This window comes from Strix uralensis, chromosome 8 (genome assembly GCF_047716275.1).
Source record: "Strix uralensis isolate ZFMK-TIS-50842 chromosome 8, bStrUra1, whole genome shotgun sequence".
Lineage (NCBI taxonomy): Eukaryota > Metazoa > Chordata > Aves > Strigiformes > Strigidae > Strix > Strix uralensis.
In genome coordinates, this window is record NC_133979.1 from 12793381 (window position 1) to 12817753 (window position 24373).

The 24373-nt window shown below is 41.9% G+C and overlaps 1 protein-coding gene across 14 annotated transcripts in view; it reads right to left on the minus strand.

Moving 5' to 3' along the window:
- The window catches only part of PTPRF (protein tyrosine phosphatase receptor type F), a 391114-nt gene that overhangs the window by 277177 nt on the left and 89564 nt on the right, over positions 1-24373 (minus strand). For all 14 annotated transcript variants that reach the window (XM_074876247.1, XM_074876260.1, XM_074876256.1 and 11 more), the window contains exon 2: positions 21769-21849. The gene's annotated coding sequence lies outside the window, so the exon portion shown is untranslated. The remainder of the gene's footprint in view (positions 1-21768; positions 21850-24373) is intronic.

A 24373-nucleotide genomic window follows, 5' to 3' on the forward strand; every position in this document is an offset into this window, starting at 1 on the left:
GCATTGGGAACTGTGTTTTCCCTTATCAACACTGATCTGGCTTCACAGACCTCCCATTCGTTTTGCTTCATCAGCTAATGGAAGGGGAGAAGAATTAAATAGCCCTCCAAGCCCCTGCAGTCGCTCTGCAGCCGCTCTCTTACGAATACTCCACTAACACACACACGCTCCTCAGCTACACCCTTGCTCAAATAGCCATGAGGAAAACTATAAATTAGACTTTTAACAGCTCCTCCAGTGAAACACAAAAAACCAGCCACCCTTAAAGCTGGTTTTGTTCCACTTTTGCTCAGCAAAATGCTTACCCCTCAGACAGCTGAAACCAGCCTCATACATTATTTTGCTGTCTTACACCTCCCTGTTAAGTGGATGATGTCATGTAGCCTTACAAGAATAAACATATTCTGACACGCACCAAAAAATGAACCAACTAAACTATAAGCAAAGACTGATTACGTAATGCTTTCTAGACACCTTCACGCTGCCTGGGCCCCATAGCCAAGTTATATTTTTTTTTATCCGGGGGTTAGAGACAAGAACTTTTGAATGCCAGTACAGTGCTTGCCCGCTGACTTATCAAAGCATGTACTGCTAAGCTGCTGCACAGCCTGCAAGCTTCAGTGATCGAGTGCTTCTGGAAAATTTCTGTTATATGCACACATACACACACAGAAGAACAATCTAATAATCAGAATGTTTAGATACAAATTATTCAGAGACACTCATATGGCCTCTAGGAGCACTCTTCTTGACCTGTGTGAACTGACTTTAGATGTAAAAAGATGCTGTGGAATCCCTTCTCCTCTCCTCCCCTCTTCCCCTGCCAATTTCTTCAGGTTTGGAGAGTTTAATTTTTTATTTATTGCCTTTCTCATAGCTTGACAGAAAGTTTCTGTTATTCCACCAGATTTTATCCCTTTCTGTTTGGCAAATGTTGATTCTCCCCCATCCTCCTACACGTCTCACATGGAATTGCTACAGCCTCTTTTGTGTAACAAAAAAAATTGTGCACCTTTATCTTACTAAATCTGCTGTTTCAACAACATCAGCAGTGCCTGGACATTAGAGTTCAGCGTCTAAGTGAACGAAAGAAACTGCATCCCACTGTCTCTCTCAAATGCAGGGAGCCACAGAGCCCACCTCCACAGGCTGTGCCAGGGCCCGAGGGCAGCAGCGATGGCTATGGCCCCTTCGTGCTCTCCCACACCACACGCCAGCGTGCCTGCACCGCAGACACAATTTGCAACTGATGCCCCTACCAGCTCTCGGCTGATGCAACTGTGTTGATTTTACGTAGCTGTAGAATAATGGAGGCCTGAAATATCTATGTCTTCCCCTGCATCTAACAAACAGCAAAATCAATAATAATTTTACTAATGACTTGCAAACACTACTGCCCATCCTCTTTTTCAGGGGGATGGAGCAATACTGCGAAGAAGATGGGTAATGGTGGTGATACCCTTGATCCACAGGCCTCTCCCAAGTGAGACCTCATGCCTTTGTGCCACGCACCATCTCAACCCACCAACCCTAAACAAGACAAGATTTTTTAAAATTTTTTGTTGTTGTTCTTTCACAAACTGCCTTAATACTGAACACACTGCTCCACTTCTGCATTCCTGAGCTCAACTATCTGTAAAACAGGAGTCAGGCCTGGTACTTTGCAATGCAAGTTCAGCTCTTTGGATGGGAGATGGTAAGTAAAAAGCAAAGTAATATTACAGAGTACAGCAGGATCTCTCTCATACAAACAACTTAAAAGTCACCTTTTAATGATAAATCTCACCATCAGGAGCATCAAGCACAGCATGACTGTGCTGAGAGAGCAGGGAGTTGGTGAAGATAAGGTGTTTTTTCTTTCTTGAAATTTTTAATAAAAAGGTAGCTATGAGACTAAGTTTACTTTTGCTAGGAAATCTTCAGAATAAAATGATTGCTATTTCTATCCAGGTGCTTTTCATGTGCATGACTATTCATCTGAGATTCAGCATAGATCTGCTCTTAAAGTTTCTTGAAGAAAACCATGCCCCCTGCTCCCTCTTCAAGAGCAGGTCACAATCAGCCAGCATCCATTTAATATGGACAAACATGATTTCAGCATTATTCATCACTCCAATTTTGATAATGAAAATTATTTCTCAAACTAAAAGGTTTAAAAAAAATCTAACTACCTCCCATTATCTTTCAGTCCTCTAGAAGAAATTAACTTGATGTCCTCCAAGAGATTTAACGGACAACAGACTCTTCGCAGTCCATCTCAAAACACTAAAGCACTGTTTCTGGAATGTCCACTTGTCTCCTTGGATAACAGTGACAATAAGATCTAAACCCAGCCACTGCTGAATGCATTTTCTGGAAAAAGTAACTGTAGGACCTCTTCAAATTGAAAATTTTATCAATCACAAGGCTTCACTGCAGAGCCAGTATATCCATCTGTTTTGAGGTTATTCCCATTTCAACTTTAAATATTTTGAAGAAAAATCCAGAGTTCATCCATAAAGCTTTAAGCGATAACATCACTGGCAAGTCACTAAGAACACAACTGAAAGCCAACTGCTCAATACCTACAAAACAGAAAAAAAAACCAAGGATTTTTTTTTTATTTTTTAAAGATCTGACTTCATAGTCCCAAAACTTTAAGTAAAACAGGTCAGTACTAGTATTCACACCTTGAAGAGTGTAATCATGTTCTTTAGGATAGTAGAGAATTTTTAATTTTTACTTCAACCCTTTCAAAACCATAGCAGATTCTTTAAAAAGAAGGATTCTTGCACAGCAACAGGGATCACTGCTACCCAAGATACATAGCCTGCGCTTTCAGAATAGTCTCTAACATAACATAATATATTCATCTCTTGTAACTGAGGCTGTAATTTGCTAAGTACACCTTTCAGCAACAGTGATGGGTTAAGCAGTCATGGTGCCCAAGCCCAGTCACCTCCCCAGCTGCATCAATACAGTTTTGTGCAGTAGACTGGATCAGGGATCCAATCTGAGTTAAAAGTAAACAAGAGGGGGAAACAGAATACAGTTCTCTCTAACCTGAAGCAGACTCTTGATTTATTGCCTCACTGCTAGTGACAAAGCAGATTTGGAGCAAGCAGGAGAAGATGGGCAGAGACTGGTGAAGTCCAGACCATCTCTGGAAGAAATGTTCTAACTACACATGGCAGCCCAATTATTGCATACTGTATAAACTACTTACTAATGTCTAACAAAAGATTTCAAGGCACTATTTTGAGTTTTCTTTTGCAAAATAATCTCCCACCCAGGGTCCATGGTTATATTTCCATAACATAAAAAAACAATTCTTAAAACATGTCCTCTGCAGAAAACAACCTCTAAGGAAAGCACCAGCACTCCTCCACAGTCAGAACAGTGCTCCTCCCTCATCATCAAAATTTCCAGGAGGTTAAAGCTTTTGCCAGCTCTTCAGAAGGAGAATCATCTGGTAAGTGTTGTGTTTCAGCACAACACTCAGGACTTTCTAGTCTTCTTTAGGATCAGAGTCACATGCTTCCTCATCTTTTAGGAGAGATTGACTGAATAAGGAGACTGAAGATTTCAGGATTTACAGCTCACCTGGACTAAATTCCTTCAAGAAGCACAGCTACATCTGGTAAAGATCAATTAATGAGGATAGCCCCTCTGAAAAGATGCCTTTGAGGATTTGTCTTTCTCAGCCAGACCAAAGACTGTGTCTCTGCCCTGTCATTTGACCTGGGAATCACAGCTGATGGCAGTGCAGAGGCAAGATAGGACCTGTAATTCCCTAACAAGTGCAGAAAACAATGGAGAACAGCACATGGAGAGTGGATTATATTCTTGAAACTTCTTTAAACGTTTTCCCATTTATTCTGGGAAAAGGTTCAGAGCAAAGTGTTCATCAGCAAACTCTGATGAGAAAGGTAGGAGGTAGCGTATGCTTTACACCCAATCCTTAGATGATGCTTCCTGGACAAGAGGCATTCAAGGCAATAAGGCTGTACCCTACCAAAACACTTAATGTTATATAGCTTTAATAGAATGTTAAAAAGTCACCATAATTAGGGCCCCATCCCACCTCTTAGAGCCTACAAATTACTGGTCAACGTGCAAAAAATAATGATGCAACTGTGGAAAAAGGATATTTGGTAAAATAAGTAGCATGGAGCATGTTTTCTTTCTCCCTTCCTCTACCAAGTGATTAGAGGGATCAGAGGCTCAGATTTCAGCAACAGATGTTTAATTCTGAAGGCTCAGTGCTTCCTGGTCAAAATCTCTGACATTTTGCTAGATTGACTTATTGATCAAAATAAGAATATGTATCCCAGGTAACTTTTGTTTTGAAATAATGAGATTGTAATCTGACTTGCAACACACTTGTTATTCCTCTATCACCAATGAGTACAGTCTTTATTATCAGCTTCTTAAATCCTCTTTATACAACCTGGTTCTTCAGCACTGTGTGATTTGTGCTCACAGCGGCACCGAAGTGTCTCCTCTTAAAACGCTATTCCCAGTTCAGAACTGTCGCAATGTATTTAAAAACTATATATGGAAAAGAAAACAAGCTGCACTGTACAGCTTTCCTGCACTATATAATTGACTTAGTAATTTCCATAAACCCCAGTGAGAAGTTACCAGTTTGTCAATCTATTCTCTTCCACACACCAGATTTTGGGAAAATGCATCGAAATGGCTGATTTACTAATTCTGCCCTAGGTACTACTTCAGTAGCAGATGCCATCTAGCCCAAGAGAATAGTCTCATTTTAAGGAGCAAAATGCAACTACAAAGCTAGTCTAAATTTAGTACAGATCAACCACCAAGAAGGTACATTTATGAGAACATGGGAAAGGCCTGTGTTACCAGTACAGATGTGACCCAGGTATCTGATCTACACCAACATGAGGTGTTAATAGGCGCAAAATAAAATACTGAAATATGGATATACACAAGGCCTACTATATCTTGGTATGATTGCTGGAAACTACATTAAGGTCATAAATATAGTGATAGCTGACAAGAAGTTCAACAGAGGGATAGATATTCTCCCAGTAGGAGAAAATGCTCTTAACAACTACCTGTGGGATTATGAAAATAGGCTACTTAAGTAACTGCTGCTATTAGTGATACTGTACTGCCTGCCAGATCTATGAGAGTTTACACTTTGAACACATGCTTGGAGTGCTTTTTCTTTTATCCAGGGAGTATAAACACTAACCTTTTGGGAGGACAAACAAAGCAATCTACCCAGCACAGAGAATGGACACACTCATTAGCCCATGAGAAGCATTAGCAACTTGTGGTATCAGCATGTTAGGAAGAGATGGTCATTAAATCATTACAGTTGTCACTTACGAGCGTGAGTGGCGTGGACAGCAGTGTCTGAACACAAAGCCATCACTGACCCAAGGACACCACCAACCACACAAAGCAGAGCAGAGGAGATTAACTGCCATGGGAAGCAAAGAAAGAATCCTACAAACACCACTGCTGAAAGCGTTCAAAGAAGGAAAATTCTGCCCAACCATCACATGTGATTTTTACCTGAAACTACGCATTTTTCTTCCATTTGTACACTAATTTGGAAAATTCCTTTACCTGTGAAGAGTTGCTACAGTCAAGTGTTTATGGAATTTACCTTTTTTCTCATTCTTTCACCCCTGCCATGTCACTGGCATAAAGCTCCCTCTTCATTCTAAAAATACTTTATACAACATTGTTAGAGTCCCATGAGGACTTTCAGGACCATCAACAAGACCAAGGAGCACAAGATGCATCCACTAAACCCAGAATTACAGATTGCATCTTAGGTTTCTAGAAAACAAAGGTTTAAGCGATTAACACATAACTATTTATAAAATAAAATAATTGCAGAGAAACAGTGCTGCTTAGTGAAACTAAGAACTCCATACTACTAAAAATCAGAGGTAATTATAATGTATATGTAAAGGGCACAGCATTCTGAGTGTTAAATCACCTTTAATTATGTTTTCTGGATTTGTAACACTGACATTTGAATTCCTAACACTACACTGATATACCACGTTAAATCAAATACGCCAACAACTCTATTCTGAATCACCTTGAAGGCTTGCAAAACAGAGCTGTGTTTGAACACATTTATCTTTTCCCTTACACTCTTTCAGCTATTCAGCGAGACCACAATGTATACTTCTGGAGTCATAATTGGTCACCAAAGCAACAGCTTGGATGCCAAAAAGCAGGATTTCAACTCGACTGCGCAGGGTGGTGGGGAGAGAAAGGTGATCACAATGCCTCCATTGTAGCCTTGATCCTGCAACTCAGCCCCACGGTGAACTACAAGTCGTTCATGCACTGAATCCAAAATGAATAACTGGGAAAGCAACTGAAAATGAGACTTTGTTTTCTTCTAACTTCTGTTCCTTGTATTAATGGCCTTGAAAACGGTCTGGGCATTAATCTTAGGCAGTAACAAGAGAGATGAGAAAGATCCCTGGCTAGATTTTCATGTCTCCAAGTGGGTCCAAAAAATATTATTAAAACAAACAAAAAAATTATTTTCTCTTTAATCAATTCTCTTCAAGTTGTCAATTTTCTATTTATTACCAACCCTTAGAACAGGAGGTTTGCACCACAGTTAGTGCACAGTACTGACAGTAGATCTTGAGTTCCTTCCTCACAAGGAAAAACCAGACATTTACATACCAGAGGCCTTTCTCATACCGTCAGCTAACTGTGGCTGTATGGAGGGCAAACAAATACCCACTCCTCATAATTTTATTGCTTAGCCTCATACAAAGAGCTTAGGTTTATTTCCATCTGATATTCTGCTATAAGAGGACTGAGAGGGAGTATTTGTTTTCAGGTTTTTCCCCCTATTTAGTGATGCCCTTTTCCTCCCATACTCCAAGGCAGCTGTTTGTCAGGTTTCACAATCCAGCTAAAGGAGGTTAAATTAAGAAATTTCCCTTGCTTGCCTCCTCTGTTTAAAAGGTGTTACATTACTCCCTTCACAGTTTGTAGTTCAAACACTGCAGCTGCTAAATAATATGTATTTATGCACATACACACATTATTAGAAATATTTACATTAATTCAATTGTGACAGAAATCCTGTCCCAACTAGACCACGGGTCGCCACGGTTCAGCTGTTGCAGAGCCAGCACAGCACTGGTAGGCCCAGGGCTGAGGACGGGGATGTTTCACCAGCACTTTTCCTGCACGCCCACCCTGCCTAAGTGCACTTGGACCACACACTAGTGCCTGAGCAGCAGTGAATACCCTTCTCCATCAAACCCACCCTCATGGCTCTGATGGTACTGCCAGGGAGTAAAGAGGGATGAAGGGAGATAGCACTGTGAGGGCAAAACATCCCTCCAAGCAGAGGTCAGCAGCAAGCTGGGCACACAGAGAGATAAGACGGGCAGGCAGGATGGGGAGCACCAGGAGCATCGAGGACCTGCAAACCCCAGCGTCCTGCTGGCAGTTTTCACGGCTGCCCTGGGCGTAGTGAAAGTGCTTGTCTCCTACAGCTCCCAGACTAACAGCACAGCATTGTGAAAGGCATCTAGCACACGAGATTTTCACTTTCAAAACCTCCAAGCAGCTCCCAGCTGCTCCCTTTAAACCTGCCACTGCCACGTGTCACACATTTCCTCCGTTTCCCACCGCAAGAAGAGGGCTGTAAACACACAACATCAAACGCCTGAACAGCAAAAAGCTTCCGCTGTAACATTTCAAACAGATTAGAAAGATGGTCTGTCACAACGGGACCAGTATTAACCCTGACCACCCCAGAAATATCAGGCATTAAGGAACAATACGAAGAATTAAGAGTGTGTCTGGACGGATTTCAGAAATGAATTGCCTACAGTTTTTCCTCTCTGAGGTTTCTACAGCTGGGTACATGTTGAAAGCACATGGCTTCACTAGCAGAGCAAGATAAAAAGCAAAACCTATTTATTATCTCTGTAACAGGTCTGGAAAAGTCGTGGCATGCACCGTAGGCAAAAGGCAGGCCAGGCCATAATTTCTTAGTTTTTTCTTTGTAATCACCTGAAAAAGATAAAGAGTCTTACCTACATAGGTAAGATAACAAGCCATTACTTCACTCATATGAGTAATGCTTAATAAAAGATTTGATTTGACCTCATTATAGCCGCATTGGAGAAAGGCATCACAACATCAGTAAATAACAAAACAGTTAACAACCAGCATTCACCAAATGCTGCATCCGTATTTACCTTCCCTAAATACCTCACAGCCTGCAAATGGGATGGTTTTATTGTTTTTAAATACGCAGAGGCACATATTCCTTAATTATACTTTAAACGAAGAACAAAGGTCACATATATGCTCTTAGTGAGAGGCAACCATCCAGTCACTGCATGTTCTGTAAACAACTCCCATCACTTCGACAATTACCAGTAGACCTTTAGACTTATGCATCTCTTGGCCCCTTTCATATTGGAAAAACATCATTAAAACAGATTAAAACTGCTATTCCAGTCAGACCGCTTATCTAATGCTGAAAGAAAATGTGTACCTGCAATTCTCTCCTTCAAAACAAATGATAAAATTGACTGTTACTTCAGACTCTTAATCTTGAAGAAAATACTCTATCTAATCAGAGACCACTGAATCTACCCTCTCTTCTGGCCATGGCAGGGGGGTTGGAACTAGATCAACTTTAAGGTCTCTTCCAACCCAAACCATTCTATTATTCTATTAAAACTACACATTTGCATAATTACAAAACTGTTTCAAATAAACATTTTTAGGATGGATAAACACAGCAGTCATATGTGTTCACATACACCGAATTCAATGAAATAACTTTAATAAGAAAAAAAATGTGCATGAAGTGCAGTTTTACAATTAACATCTGTTTTATCCCCTTTTTTGTAAGATGACATTTAAGCTATATGCATGTATCAGAGCCCTTTATCTCACAATGCCATTTTCCCCTGGAGCATTCATGTCTCACTTCAATAAAATATCAGCACACAAGGGCCTGAAACCGGCTTTACCTGCAGCAGAGAGAACTCCCAGACTATCAATTTGTAAAAGCAATGGAAAAGCAGCAAGAACAATATTGACAGATGGGCTCTCCCACACTTCCCCTGCAAAAGCCTCTGCTCTGGCACCACCTTCCTCACAAATTAGTCTCTGGGGAGCTGATGGATAATGATCCATTCCAGTCTTTCAGAGCTCAAAAAAAGCAGCCATGGGGTATTACAGGGTTTGGGGTAGGGGTTTTTCATTTGGTTCCCCCCCCCCCCCCCCCCCCCCCCAGTAAATTAAACTTTGGTTCATACTTTTAGGAAAAGATACACAACCATCAGCGCAATTCACTTTTTTCTCTACAACTTTAATAACATTTGGGGGTTTTACTCAATGCGTTAGCTGTCCAGAGCTGTTTCCAGAACTGTGAAGCTCCAATCCATGGGTGATGCTTATTCACAAGCAGTGCTTGGGGCACTTGGCCACGGAAGCTTTGGCGAGTCTGTGAACTGCAGCATCACCAAGCCTACACTTTTTGTTTTGAACTACTTTCATCTCATTTGCACTCCCTCTTTCTATCTGAATTAACAGATGATACCTTCAGGTTTTCCTCCAAAGAGGCACTGCTATAGTGGACAGAAGTGAAACATTAAAATACCAACTCAGTTCCACAGGACACTGGCCATCCTACTTCCACTTCCCAGTAAGAAGCCAGGGATGTACTTGAGGAACAGAGACATCCACTCCCACCTTATCTATGGACTGTGGTTTTAACCTTGAGCCTGCATTTAAATTGAGGGCTTATATGTAACAGCAATGGGCGCTCCCAACCTCAGGATGTCAGTGTCCTCAGCAGTAGAAGGTGCATCATGTCTGTTATCATTACCAGGTGTGTTTAATTACTGCTATTACTGGCAGCCAGAGAAGGCCTGCCAAGGCACCTACGCTTCAAAGAGAAAAGGCAGTGCAGGGTAGCACAGATCATTTCAGCAACTGTAAATACTTTGCCATCTGCAGAGTCACTGGAATTAAACAACAATTTTGAAAATGCTCATTTATTCTTCCCTGACCACACCACACACACAGGCACCTATGCTGACCATATCACCGTGGTATCGCCAGTGTCTCCATGCCTGTGGTCTGATCGACGGGCCACACAAAGTAAATACAAAGAAATCCAGGCAGAGAGGCATGCTCACAGGTGGAGCACACAGCACAACTATACATAAAAACAAACAATACTTCAACCAACTGTTATTTTTATCCGTATGTAAACAGTAGCACACAGAGAAGGTAAATCTCCTGCCCTGCTCTTGCTGTAAGACTATAAGAAGAGAATTATTTAGCATCACAGACGAAACTAAATTTCCTAAGAGCCCAGCTGAAAATCCGAGCCCCACACAGGAGATGAGCTGAAGCAAACCACAGTGTAAGATATCTAGCCACGCAAAGGCTCCTGTGGATACGATGATTTCCAATCAATTAGGCCATTGTATAATGGACACAGCTGCCAACGTCTGCTCCAATGCCAGGAAGCAGCAGAGGGTTTGGAATCGGCACCATATCTCTAGGCAGTACCAGGGACTGCACTGAAAAGGTATATGGCTTTCCAAAAAATGTATACGGCTTTCTGAAAAAAGTGTAAAGTATGGTATCAGGACCAACAAAGTTAGCAGGAAAAAGTCAGGCCAGTTCAGCATTTGGGAAGAATCCCACTCGAATTTCTGTCCTGGCAGTGGCCCCAGGCCAGCCCCTGTGGTGAGCAGACAGCTCTGTCAGGAGTTGCTCTGCCAGGCCAGGAGGTGTGGGAGGACTCTGCCTTCTCCCATGCTTGGAGGCAGAAGGAGTCAGAAGCTGACCAGGGCTGGGGAAGAAGGTGCCATGGCCAAGGCAGCTCCAGGGACATCCAGAGGGGCAAGAGCTCCTGGATCATCCAGGGGAGCCATGCTCCTGACGCCAAAAAATAAACACATGTGTTGGAAAACTAAGATTCAGAGACTCCTACTTCTGAACAGGCATCACAGGTTTCTCTCTTCACTGGACTCATGATTTGCTCAGATCTGATTCAGCTTTTCAAAGGACAATGAAAACTCCTGATTTCCAAACCAAAAAGTTTAACAGATCTTCTGTGCTTCAAAGTAGGTGGTTAAGCTACAAAGACTTACTCATTCTCCACAGTCGCTGGTCATTGCCATTCCTGTAACAGTGTGATACCCATCTAACACATAACACACAGATGTGCATTAATTTAATCCACAGGTCCCTCTGCTCGTGGATAAAGGACCAACTTTAACCCGACACTGCTGCTGCAGTGACAAGAAAAGCTTCAGAGGAACAATGGAAAGAACTTGTTTCTCCACCTGAAAGCACCCATAATTAGGAAGTGATGGATGTCACTAGTAGAAGTGAGTGATGTTTTTCAGGAGCTCTCTCATCTGTAACTGCACTGTTTTCAGATAAAATAACCCTTTCTGTCAGGCAGTGTCAGGAATGTCTACAGCCAATCAGTCACTCTGCTATCCAGGAAAAAATATGACGTTCTTGTCATAACATCTGTAGTGTACGTTGTACCAGCCCTTCTTCTTTGTGTACCTCATCAGTTAGGGTCTCCAACTCCAGCAATGCCAATAATTCGTGCTCCTGAGTTAAACATAAATTGAAACTTAAAACTCAGCCCCTTTGCATGTGAAACAGAACTTCGCTTGGACAAAATACCTTTTACAACAGCATAAAATGGTATTTGCCATCTGGAGTTAATGGCTATCAAGTAAAACTCGGGAGAAAGCCCCGCCTGCCACTCCTGCATGTTGGCCGACAGAGCAGAACCACAAGAAACATCTTGGAAGAAAGTCAACAAGATAAGCAGGATCATTTCAAACTTGGACACCATAAAATTTCACACTGTAGCAACTTTATTTACACAACTTTAACAAACATTAAACAAGGAGAACAAATAACTAACACAATTAACCGAGATTACACACATGGCCTAAAGTCTCAGTGCCACTGTGCAGGTGCCAGGAGAGACTGGCCCAACAGGGAGGATGGGTCAGCTTCACAACTAGGTGACCCTACGGACTGTCACAGGAAATAACCCCTTGACTGCCCCACCTTTGAATGAGGTGGCCTAGCCAGCTTAATGGCCCCAGTTCAAACCAAAACAAAAAGAAAAATCCATCATCACGATTAAGGAAATGGGGACAGATGAGCAAGACAAACCATTAGTCTTTGGGAATGCTTTATGCAGTCACCTGTCAAGCAGCCTGGCTATGTTTTTAAGTGATTAAATCAGACCTCGACAGAAACCTTAGTGTCAATTTCTGAATATTCTAACCCAGAAAAAAAATTGCACTGAATTGTTGCCAAGGTTTATGCAACAGACCACCACTCCAAAAAACAACAAATTCCCCTTCTAGAAGTCACCTTACAAAACTTGATGGAGCTTAAGAGAGAGTTATGGTTTCATTACCTAAGAGCCATTCTTGATCTTTAAACACAGCCAATGTATATTAATATTTAACCTCTTCATGTCAGAGATTGCATATCACTATTACAAGCTCATAGCTATTACTTTTGCAAAACATTAAGAAAAAATAGATGGCGAAATCACTGATCACATGTCTTCTATTTATTGTGATGGAAAATAATCAGCTTCTCTGATTAGGTACATGTTCATTATATTACAAGGCAACAATCTCCTTCAAAACACCCAAGCCACTCCATGTGCTTGATGCAAAGGTTTCTTAAAGGCTATGAATTTAAACACCTGTATCCTAGAAAACACACTGGTGCTTCTAACAAAAGAAAATGTTGAAGCACTGAAGAAATTTAAACATTTGATTACAGTGTTTCCTCCTGAAGCTTGATTGAGAAAACAAACATTTTTATGTTATTAAGAGACACTACTCAAAGGGAAGCAATCTCAGTAATGCCTGGCCCTTCTGAATCGTGGATTAACATTATCTGGAGGAGCACTGCCACTGACCTGAGACACCTAGCATTCAAAAACTTCATCCTCTAAAGAAAAGAAGGAATGAAGTAGTTTATTGAACCTCACAATAAAGCATTTGGGAATGGAACTCTGCAGGTCCCTAGTCCAAACCCCTGCTTTCAAAGCAGGGCTAACTCTGAAATGATACCATGTTGTCCAGAGCCTTGCCCAGTTGATTTTCAAGTACCTTGAAAGATGGAACTGCCACAAGTTCTCTGGACCCTGTTTGAGTGCTCTTCCACTCTGAAGCTGAACTTTTGGAACTTCCCTTGCTGCATCCTGTGAACTTTGCTCTTCTCCCTTCCCTATGCTCCCCCCAGAAGAGTCAGACACTGCCATCACCCCAGCCACCCACATGGGGTGGGTGACCGTGGTCATACCCTCCCTCCCCCCAAGCTCGGGAAGCACTGTCCCCTTGACCCCCACTTGCATATCTTCTGCTCCGGCACCCAGCCAGCCACACAGTCCTCTGCCTGATTCTCTCCAGGTTTTGGCCCCTTTCTTGACTTGTCAATGCCCCTCTCACTTGTGATTGCCGGTGCGATCCGAGTTACAGCTTTGCCATAAACTGGGAGGGCCTCTTGTCCATCCCTCGGCAACTGATCACTCGGCCTCTTCATCCACAGACTGATCAGACCCAGCTCTAACAACCTCCACATCTCATCTGGCCTCTAGACACCAGCCACATCCGGGGATGCCCTCGGCAAACCCACACTCGTGACATACCATCCTTGCAGCTGGACACAGCTCCCTGTCTAGGGCCTGAGCAACACTGACCACAGCAGAACCATTACCTTTAATTACAGTCCGCTTAATACACTCCAGATGGTGGTTGTCCTCTCTGCAACTGTTAGCTTGTGGATAGGTGGTGATCCAGCACATGTCCCAAAGCACTCTTCCATGGTTGTGCAGCCTAGCCACGTCCTCACCATTTTGTATTTCCTCATTTCAGCTCATTAAGTTACACGCTGTGGATTTCCAAATGTTTTTTTCAGTCTACCATAGCCATTTAATTCTGAACTACGCTTCACAATGCTTGAGTCCCTCTCAGTTTGGGCTTACTTAAAGATTTACTTGAAGTATTCCCTTGTTGACATCAGCAGAGAGAACAGCAAATAAAGCTCAGCCCAAGACAAACAGGGGTGTATTCACACAATTCCTCGTGCCACCCACCTTCTTCCCCTGATTTTCACAGCCAGTTATAGGTAACTACTCTTCAAACAGTGTCTTTAAACAGTTATTTGTTTACCATATAATTAAATACATATATTTCCCTATTCCACAGAAATGCCACAAGTGGTTAAGTCAAAAGTTACTGAAGTCAAGGTAACATCACAGGTACTGCTCCCTCCTATCCTTATCATCATCTTATCCTCCAGATTCCTAGAAACTGATTAAAAATTTTCTTCCAATTCTCTAAGCATTGCAGTTACACTAACTAGTCTGTAATTCCCTGGATCTCCCTTTTTCAAAGGCAGGTACTGCATTTGCCCTTTTCAGTCCTCCAGGACCTCTCTTGCTCTTCACAATTTCTAAAAGATAATTGTAAATGGTTCAAAGGTTGCTTGGCTAGTTGCTGATGTACCCTAGGGCAAATTTCATCAGACTCTGACTATGTGAATACACCTATCTTATCTGCTTTTTCTGATCTATCCTTTTCCTACTCTGCACTTTACTCCTATCACCTTGTTTAAATTAATTTTAATTAATGTGAAGACACACTCAAGCTATACAATAACTACATGAAACCCATTTAGTATTTTATCTTTCAGCTATAATGTTAGCAAAAAAAAAAAAACCCAGACTACTCATCTACCATGCCTCTGGCTTTTTGGAGATGCAGAACATTTTAAAAAAAAAAAAAAAAGAAACCAAATAAAACAACCAAAACCCACCAAAACCAAAAGCAGAAACCCAAAACCAAGCCAGATTAAAGACTGTATTTGGCTTAGACCAACCAGCTGAGGTGTCTGAAGGGAAAACATTAAGAAATGTCAATAAACTCCTTGTCTGCAAAGAAAGATTTAAAGAGAAATGTAACTGCATTTTAGAAGGGACTCTTTCAGTGAATAATCCAGCCTGTGCTGGTTTGATACATGAAAAAAAAGCCAACACTTCCCCAGCAGATAAAACATTTGATAATCAAATGCATGATTTCCTGTAGATTGCCTCAGTTATCCAGCACTATCTAGGGTACCAAATTAGACTGACCACGGGTCCAAACCAGCACAGCAAGTCCCACTCCTCTGTGAACACAGACAGGTATCTTGAAGCACATTACGATTTTAATGCACCCACCTGTTCTAGCTATAATTTACCTTTCATCAACTGGAAATTATCATTCTCATAGTTGAGATATGGCAACTTATTACAGGAGCATAGCTAGTCTGCTTCTACGCAAAGCAAAACAGACAGCCTTAGATCATCCTCTGTGATTTCTATTTTGTTTTTCAGCAAAATGAACTAGACACGGTTGTGTGCTGTTACCACGTCTGAGCTGAAGCACAGTAACTTCTTAAACTGCTCCATTTCCATCCTCAAAGACACATCAGTCTCTGCTCTGTGATTCCCTAGGCAGAAGATACAATGTTAATGGAGATTCTGGCTGTCATTCTCAAAAGCAGTTAGTGATTTGAATGCCTCAATTTCTAGTGTACCCAACCCGAAATACTTTAAAAGGTCCAATTTTCAGGAAACGATGAACACTCAAAAACTGCTGTGTGGTGGTTTCCCCCTCCCTCCCAGTGTTTAAATCCAGAATCCATTTTACCTGATGTTTCTACCCAGAAAATCCTTTTGCAAGACTAAAACCTTAGTACTAGTCAAAAAGGGCAAAAAAATCATTTTCTTTTGCTAGCTGTGATAAAAATGCAACAAATCCATACATTCTTCCAGTTACACAAAATACAGCAGTCTACTCTTGAATATGGATCTGTGAATATTTTCTTCCAGAGTGCTACAGTGAAAACCTTCTCTCACAAAATACTATAATCAGCTTTCAGTGAAGCCTGATTTACTGGACATAATAACAAAGCTTGATTTCCAGCACTGTCGGGCCAAAAAATCCCCACCCAGTATTTCCAATCCATGTATGCTTGCACTTGTTCTCACTACAAATGCAACCAGCAGTAATCCCTGTCTTGCTGCCTGCCTCCCCTGAAAAACAGACCATAATTAGCAAAATCCTTGGAAATCATCCTTGAGGTAATGATGAATAGAAAGAAGGTATGAACAGAGAGAAAAGCCAGACCAGTGAAATACTGATAGTCTCTGCAGCTGTTCCTTATTCTGTTAGTGGAAAAATTCAGACTCTTTTAGTCAGAGAAGTTTGGTATCACGCAATTGTTCAATCAAAGCTCAGCAAACCTCATTATTTCAGACCTCTTAAGAAATACAGAGTTTTGCCTGAGAGTACGATAGGATGCGTATTCGCTTGGTGTGGCACTCTGCCCCCAGGAACAGCACAGCCAGTGCTCACGCCTGCACAGCCCCGGGAGCTGGCACAGCCACCCGGAACCCCAGCACAGTCACAACTGCATCGTTCTTCATCTGCCATGCTGTTGGGCTCTACTTCAAACCAGAAGTCTAACCAATACTCACTGGTTTCAGCCAAGCCTATGCTGATAGTAGGGCAGAATGAAACAAGAGTTTCTCAATTAACTCCCAATTAGAGTTAAATGTATCCTCAAAGGAGATCTCAGTACCAAAACTCCTTATGAACATTAATTTATGTAGCATGTATTTTTAATGAGTTCAGCCTTGTCTTGGGTTTAGAAAACACAAACACAGGGTGGCAGCTATTCAAACCCACTGCAGCAGAGCACAAGCAAGTGCTGACTCCATGGGGTGACAAAGTTACGTTGCCAGTTATGGTGAGTCCACCTTTATTGCATAACCCTGAGATAACTAAATTAATTAAATAGGTAAAGTGACAAAATGAAATTCACCTACCAATATACTGATTATATAATAGAAAAGGAAATTAAAAGGAACAGAGGGCTAAAAACTCATGTTCATTTTTGCAAATATGGTTAAATCTTGTAACATCTCCAGCATCTGCTGGTGCTCTTTTTCATAAATACACTTTTGAAAACATACTCCTGTAGACAGCTAAAGCACACACCTTGAAAGCAGAAGGGGATTTTACTAGTCCGAATTTGGAGCTTGAAACATCATCCCTCCCTCTCCACATACCATGTGAAACCAGGTAAATGCCCAGCAGTCATGCCCTTTGGGCTCCAATATATTAAAGCACTCCACTCATTTCTAAGATAAAAGGACCTGTACAGACTCTAAAGTAAAAAAAACAGCTATACATAAAGAATGCTGAGCTAATCAACAAATTTAGCCAATGCCCTTTCGAGGCTGCCATTTAAATACAACCAGAAAATACTCTTCACCATATTACAGTGAAAAATAATGGGTAACTTGCTGTTTTGCATTAAGTATTAATATGCTCCAGCCAATGTGGCATTAGCACACAATCAAATCACTTTGTATCACAAACTTTATGCCAACATTTTGTCGGTATACATAACCTATATTACAGAAAACACCCCTTAAATTAGAACATGGTATCACAACAGATTTTCCAAATGCAAATAAATTCTAAAAAAAAATATATTTTAAGAATTATAAAGAGGACAGTGTGACCAGATGACAACTGTTTTATACTTTAAAGTCAGAATGAAGCAAACTAATCATGCAGAACTCTCAGTTTTAACTGAGATTCCAAAGTCCAGCTTTGAGTGGTAACATTGCATGTATAACAATCCCCCAAACCATAATCACATAGATATACAGTATTTCCCTAGCAATAGCCAGTGCAAATTGAAAATCCTGAGTTAGGGTTTTTTAATACTTTCAAGCAGTCTTCACTTTAATAAATTTATTAACTTTAGGACTGAAACATTCAAATAGAAACTTTAGGTATTTTTGTATATCCCTGAAAGAGCAACCATACAACAATTTTAGTTTAAATGAATGTCAAAAGATTGCTTCAGGATGCACTGCAGTCTCCAAACTCCTGAAAACTTAATCTGTATTCTGCTAATCTAGGTTACAGTCTATCTTCAGGGGTTCTCCTGTAACATCACTCCTTGATGCTTTAGATTCAGCCTGACATGGTTGAAAAGACTTCCTTTTCTTTCTTCTCCCGTACATCTGAACAGCAAAAGTACACTTTTTTCCAGATTCCCTTGCCCCCCCGTCCCCCCAGTCAGATGGACTTTAAGGAAATTATTGTCATGGTTTAACCCCAGCCAGCAACTAAGCACCACGCAGCAGCTCACTCACTCCTCTCCCCGCAGTGGGACAGGGAGGAAATCGAGAAAGAGAGTAAAACTCTCAGGCTGAGGTAAGAACAGTTTAATGACTAAAAATATAATAATAGTAATAATAATGAATATAGCAAAAAGAGAAAGAAATAAAACCCAAGAAAAGACAAGTGATGCACAATGCAATTGCTCACCACATGCTGACCAAAGTCCGACCAGCGATCCACCCCTCCTGGCCAACTCCCCCCAGTTTATACACTGAGCATGACGTTCTAGGGTATAGAATATCCCTTTGGCTAGTTCGGGTCAGCTGTCCCGGCCATGCTCCCTCCCAGCTTCTTGTACACCTGCTCCCTGGCAGAGCATGGGAAACTGAAAAATCCTTAACTTAGGATAAGCACTACTTAGCATCAAAACTACTTAGCAACTAAAACATCAGTGTGTTATCAACATAATTCTCACACTAAATCCAAAACACAGCACTGTACCATCTACTAGAAAGAAAATAAGCTCTATCCCAGCCAAAACCAGGACAATTATTTTTAAAAGAAAACACTACAGATAAACTATGACCTAGATCAGGGAGACTCTACCCACTTTATGCTCAAAAAAATTGATTTACTTTAAAAGATGTTATTGCATGCCACTCAAACTGTACATTCAGCCACACTTCGTATGGACCAGGTCTGTCATCTTTTATTTCCCAAAACCTGAGTTTACATTAAGAACAACAGAACAGCTTCTCAGGGTCAGCTGAAAGCATACATAACTGCACATACCAGAAAAGAAGCACTATAAAATTGAGAAGCCCTCAGGGACCACTGTTTTGCTGAGGAGCAGCATGACCAAGCTGCTGGCTCAGCTCCCATGTAACATTGTCACTGCTTTTGGTTCAGTTTTGTCACCACATAGTGTCCTCCCAGGGGGATGGCCATCTCCCACCTAGGACTGCTCTAAGATGCTTCCAAACGCAATATAAAACTACATGCAGATTAGTTAAGAAATGTCATCCTAAAAGATGACACAGACTGTCCCATAATTCACATACTGTCTGGGTTTGCATCTCACGGAGTTACCCCATCACTGGGATGTGCTCACCCCTGCTACCCATTGCCAGTTTGGTTTCATGCTGACGACTCCATGGGCCAGGTGAGCCTGCAAGGAGTAGGGAGCGGGGGAGGAACGGGGGACCTGACCTGGATGTACCTCTGAGTACTCAGCACCCCCTTATCTCCCCTCTCCTGAGCTGTGGGAGATGGGGATGCAGTCTTCAAACTCTGTTCTTCAGTGGGCACAGCAGCCCAGAGCCTTTCTGCTCACACTCCCACATGCATCCAAATGCAGTCTTGTCAATCCTGGGCTCACCTCTGAGGAGAACCAAGCGTGCAACATGGCATGCCAAGACATTCTTCCCTGCCCTGCTGTTTCTCCCAGTTCTGGGGCTCCCAACATAAGAAGGACATAGACCTGTTGGAGCAGGTCCAGAGGAGGCCACAAAGATGATCAGGGGGCTGGAGCAAATCCCCTGTGAGGACAGGCTGAGAGAGTTGGGGTGGTTCAGCCTGGAGAAGAGAAGGCTCCAGGGAGACCTTATAGCAGCCTTCCAGTACTTAAAGGGGGCTACAGGAAAGATGGGGAGGGACAGGGAACATAGAGATAGGATGAGGGGTCACGGTTTTAAACTGAGAGAGGGTAGACTTATATTAGATATAAGGAAGAAATTCTTTACTGTGAGTGTGGTGAGACACTGGATGAAGTTGCCCAGAGAAGTTGTGGCTGTCCCCTTCCTGGAAGTGTTCCAAGGCCAGGTTGGATGGGGCTTTGAGCAACCTGGTCTAGCAGAAGGTGTCCCTGTCCATGGCTAGGGGGTTGGAACTAGATAATCTTTAAGGTCCCTTCCAATCCAATCCATTCCATGATTCTCTGAAACACAAGGTTTCTGAAACCAGCCCTCCCATTCATGATGTCTTTGCATAACCTCTCAGATGGCACATCCCAAAACCTGAGCACCATCTCCCTACTACACCTGCCATTGCCTGATCCAATGCCATCTGTGCCCAGCAGGATCTATTCCCAAAAGGCTTTGAGCCCAAAAGCTCACTAGCAGGCTTTTCTCCGCTCCCCAGGACCACACCAGCAGTACTTTCAAACACATATACACAAAGACATACCTACTTCTGAGTGCTTCAATCTCTGCTTAAGGGACAAGACCAGTTCCTGGTTTTAGAGAAATCTCATTTGTTTCAAGCATCAGCATCTTAGCTAATGAGTTTTCACTTCCCATCTACACTCCACAAATACTAGGCTGAGTAATGCATAGCCTAATTGACTGTTAAGGTCACTGGCCAGCTCTTTAATCTTATTTAGTATACTTTGAGACAGTTCATGAGTCATTAGGGCTTCATTCTGGGGGACACAAAGACATGTAATATACCTTAATAAAGAGCATAAATACAATCCAGTGTGTGTATTTTGCAGATTGCAAAATTAGAAACATGGCATTAAATATTTCTTTGCAATGTTATCATTTTAATAGTTACTTATTTTAATATACAATAAAAATATTTAATTGTCAGAGCCTGCTAGTGTCTTCATAATTTATAATGTTGCCATAGCTCTAAGAAAATTCCTTAAGTAGTAAAAGTCACACTTTAAATACCAACTTGAAGGGAAAGAAGGGCTCAAGGGAGACCTATCTTAAAAATTCCTTACTTGAAGGAGGAAAAAAGACATTTTTCAAGCTGTTATTCATGATATTTGATTTTATGATGTAAATTGTAATTCAGTGCGCACACACGTGTCAGGAACTTTGCAATACTTTTAAAGAGATCAGCATCACTAATCAGGCACTGAAATTCAATTTCTGGGAGAATCTGGGAGCTCAAAGCTGAACATTTTAGCTGGCTTGGAAAGACCTTTGAAAAATAAAGTTAAACAGTAATTATACATAAGTGTGCTTGAGAAACTTTACACCTGTCTTGACATGAATCAGATCTTTGCATGGATGATGAAATTCTTGGCATTGCTTGAGGTGATTGGGATGGCATTAGCTTAGGCAGGGTAAGAATTCAACAGCCACAAGCCTAGACAGGTAGGATAAAGGAATTACTGACTCAAAAAAGCATGACAGCTTATCTGTTGAAAGTCTAAACATGTTAATCATTTAACATAAACAGATCTGCTGATATTTTTAGAAAGGCATTTCAACTCATAAGTAACAATGTTAAAAAAAGGACACCAGTAACCCTAATCATATTTTCCACAGGTCCTCCCAGCCCCTTGCAGACAGTTTCCACTAAAACTCAGACCAGGGGGAAAAAAAACATTAAATAAAACAAGGAAAGAAAGAAAGAATGAAAGAAAGAAATAAAGCCAAAACCAGGTAGCTGGGCTTGGGATTAGGACAATGAAGAAGTTGCTGGCAATCAGTGTTTGACTGCTGGCTATGCTACAAACTTCTCCTGCAACCTTTACCTCTCTGTGCCTCAGTTCCCAGTCTGTAAAACAAAGGTGATAACATTTCCCTACCTCACAGAAACGTTCTCAGAATAAATCCATAAATGCCTCGGAGACACTGAGACACCACTGTGACAGAGGCCATAAAAATACCTAGGAAAAAAACAAACATAAAAATAAGTGTCATAAGTGACCATAACAGCAGAGATATTCACAAATTAAATGCAAAGCAAAGGTTAAAACTTCACTTAAGACAAATTCCTCATCCTGGGGAAGAAGTGGCACATATTCCTATTCAGATGCTTTTAAAACCATGACAGCAAGGGACAGTTTCCCCCTTCTGACTTGGACATGATGCAGTTGTGATAATCCACCATGACATACAGATGGGAAAGGTGTTTCCTTCACAGATCACCAGCTCAGGCCCTCCATTACAAGGATCACATCCAAGAATCCCGATCACAATGACAGACCCCCAACATACTGACAATGCTCTTCCTCAGTCTCTGTCTCTGATACCTACTGCAGAACTGAGTTCCTCCAACAGTTAAAAAACTTCTAATTTTCAGCCTAGCATTTATTCCTGAACAGCTTTCATCTATTTGTTTTCATGCCAACATTGATCCAACAGCTTAAAAAGCTTTTCCCTATCCCTGAAGTTTATTTCCCTGACGATAAAAATGAATTACACCACCTCCCTGTCAGGACTCCTTTTACCACCCAAGCAAGTTCTTGGAGTTTGCTCTCAGATGGCTCCTCATCCTTAAGACTACCGACCTCCTCTGTTACCCTACTTCGCCATCTGCTCAGCACCATCCTTGGGGCTCACTGTCACCTTGCGACTCCACAAAGATGTGTTCCTCCAGCATTTCCAGATGGTAATCCCCTCCCATACTACCCAGCTCAGAGCAAAAGTTTCTTTCTCCTAATGCCTCCAAACTTCACGACCCTTCATGCTATCACCATGGAGATATGTCCCACTTCCACTGCTCCAGGTCTCAAGCTCTTTCTGAAAGATATCCCAACCCTTCACAGCTCTGACTGTCCTACCTGCAGTGCTTTAAGCCCTCAGGGTACCGCTCCATGGTGCCAGGAACATTACAGGGAACACATAAGGCCTTCCCAAAAACACATCTCCTACCTTCAGCGTCAACTCAGATCAGCAACCAACGGCTTGAGCTCAATTACACCGTTAAGCATTCTTTAACATGAGCCAAATGACTACAGCCCTCAGAAGGATAAGTGATTCAAAATTATGCAAATGCATAGAATGCGTTATTTAGTCTTTATCGTTTACAAAGTACTCATTTCATAAACAGTTTCAGCACTCTTTCAGAGAGTGTGACAGTGCCCTGAAATCCAGGTCTCTGATGGTTGCTGCATCATGCACCAACCCCATCCTCGGTGGGAAGGGGGAGGAATGACACTGGTTTGCTCGCTGCCCCACGCACCTACAGATACCTCCACCTATCCTCTCACACACACGGCCCTTGGAGACCCTCTCTCATCCCCTCACAACCTGAGCTGACTGGGACAACAAAAATCCTCTCACTTTTTTTAATTTCTGGGGAGAGAGGGCTGTTCCCTTCCTCCTGGCACACTAAGCAGAAACAGCCTGGGAGCCGGTCAGACAAGCATCCGAGCTGGCAGGAGGGGAACAGCAAGCTCACCCCTTCTGCTGGCAGTCTGCCGCCAGATCAGACTGGGATGTATTGGAAACCTCAGCCCAGGGAACCAGAATAAACTCACCTTTCCAAGGACTTGGATCCATTTAAAACTGTGCTCTAATAACCTTCACAAACAAATATATTATGCAATTTTATGTTATGCAGCATTGACTTCAATGACACTGTAGCAGTGCTTACTCTACTATATTTACTTCTGGCACACACAGGCCCTGTTCGCTGTAGTCATTCAGAGCGTGTTCCTGCTTTAGATCCAGAGGTCTTACCCTGCCAATATCTATGCACAAAGCTCCTCAATGTTCTTCATAACTTGGACCACGTTGTCCCTCCTTATTCTGTCCCTGCAGGCTCCCTTGTCTACAACATGTTGTAAGATTTTTCCTCTCTCATACAGGGTCACAATTTTCTAGCCCAGCATGTCTGCCTCAGTGTCAGGTCACCACCTCCCACCTTCAGCTCTCCATCCCTCAGGTGTCAGAATTTTAGAGAAGCATCCCAGCACCTCCTGCCAGGCTCCTCGGGATTTGAGGAAAGCCCTCTTTTAGGCATGCACACATCAACCCTGATGCCCAGGACCCATATACTAAATGAACAGAAGATAGATTATACAAATCCGTTTTCTCCCTTCCCCCCCCAACTAACAGGATGACCATTTTGGTACTGGCTCTTTTCACTCTCTTCATCAGCTAGTCTTTGTTGTAAGAATGACAATCACATCTGAGTGGAATCCATCCAGCCGTAAGTGGTTTGTTAAATCCCAGGACACACTGTATACAGAGGAGGATACTTAAGCTACTTAAATGGCAACCCTTTACGAAATGCATAAAAATGCTTTAAATTTCTGTAAGCCAACAATTTAAATAAATATTGTCCCTTAAACATATCAGTCTCTGCTGCTAATTCTTATATCATTTTTTATGCATTTATTTTGCATTTACTCTTTGGAAACCCTACGGAATTTCCTATAGTTCTAACACACATAGTTGCAATTG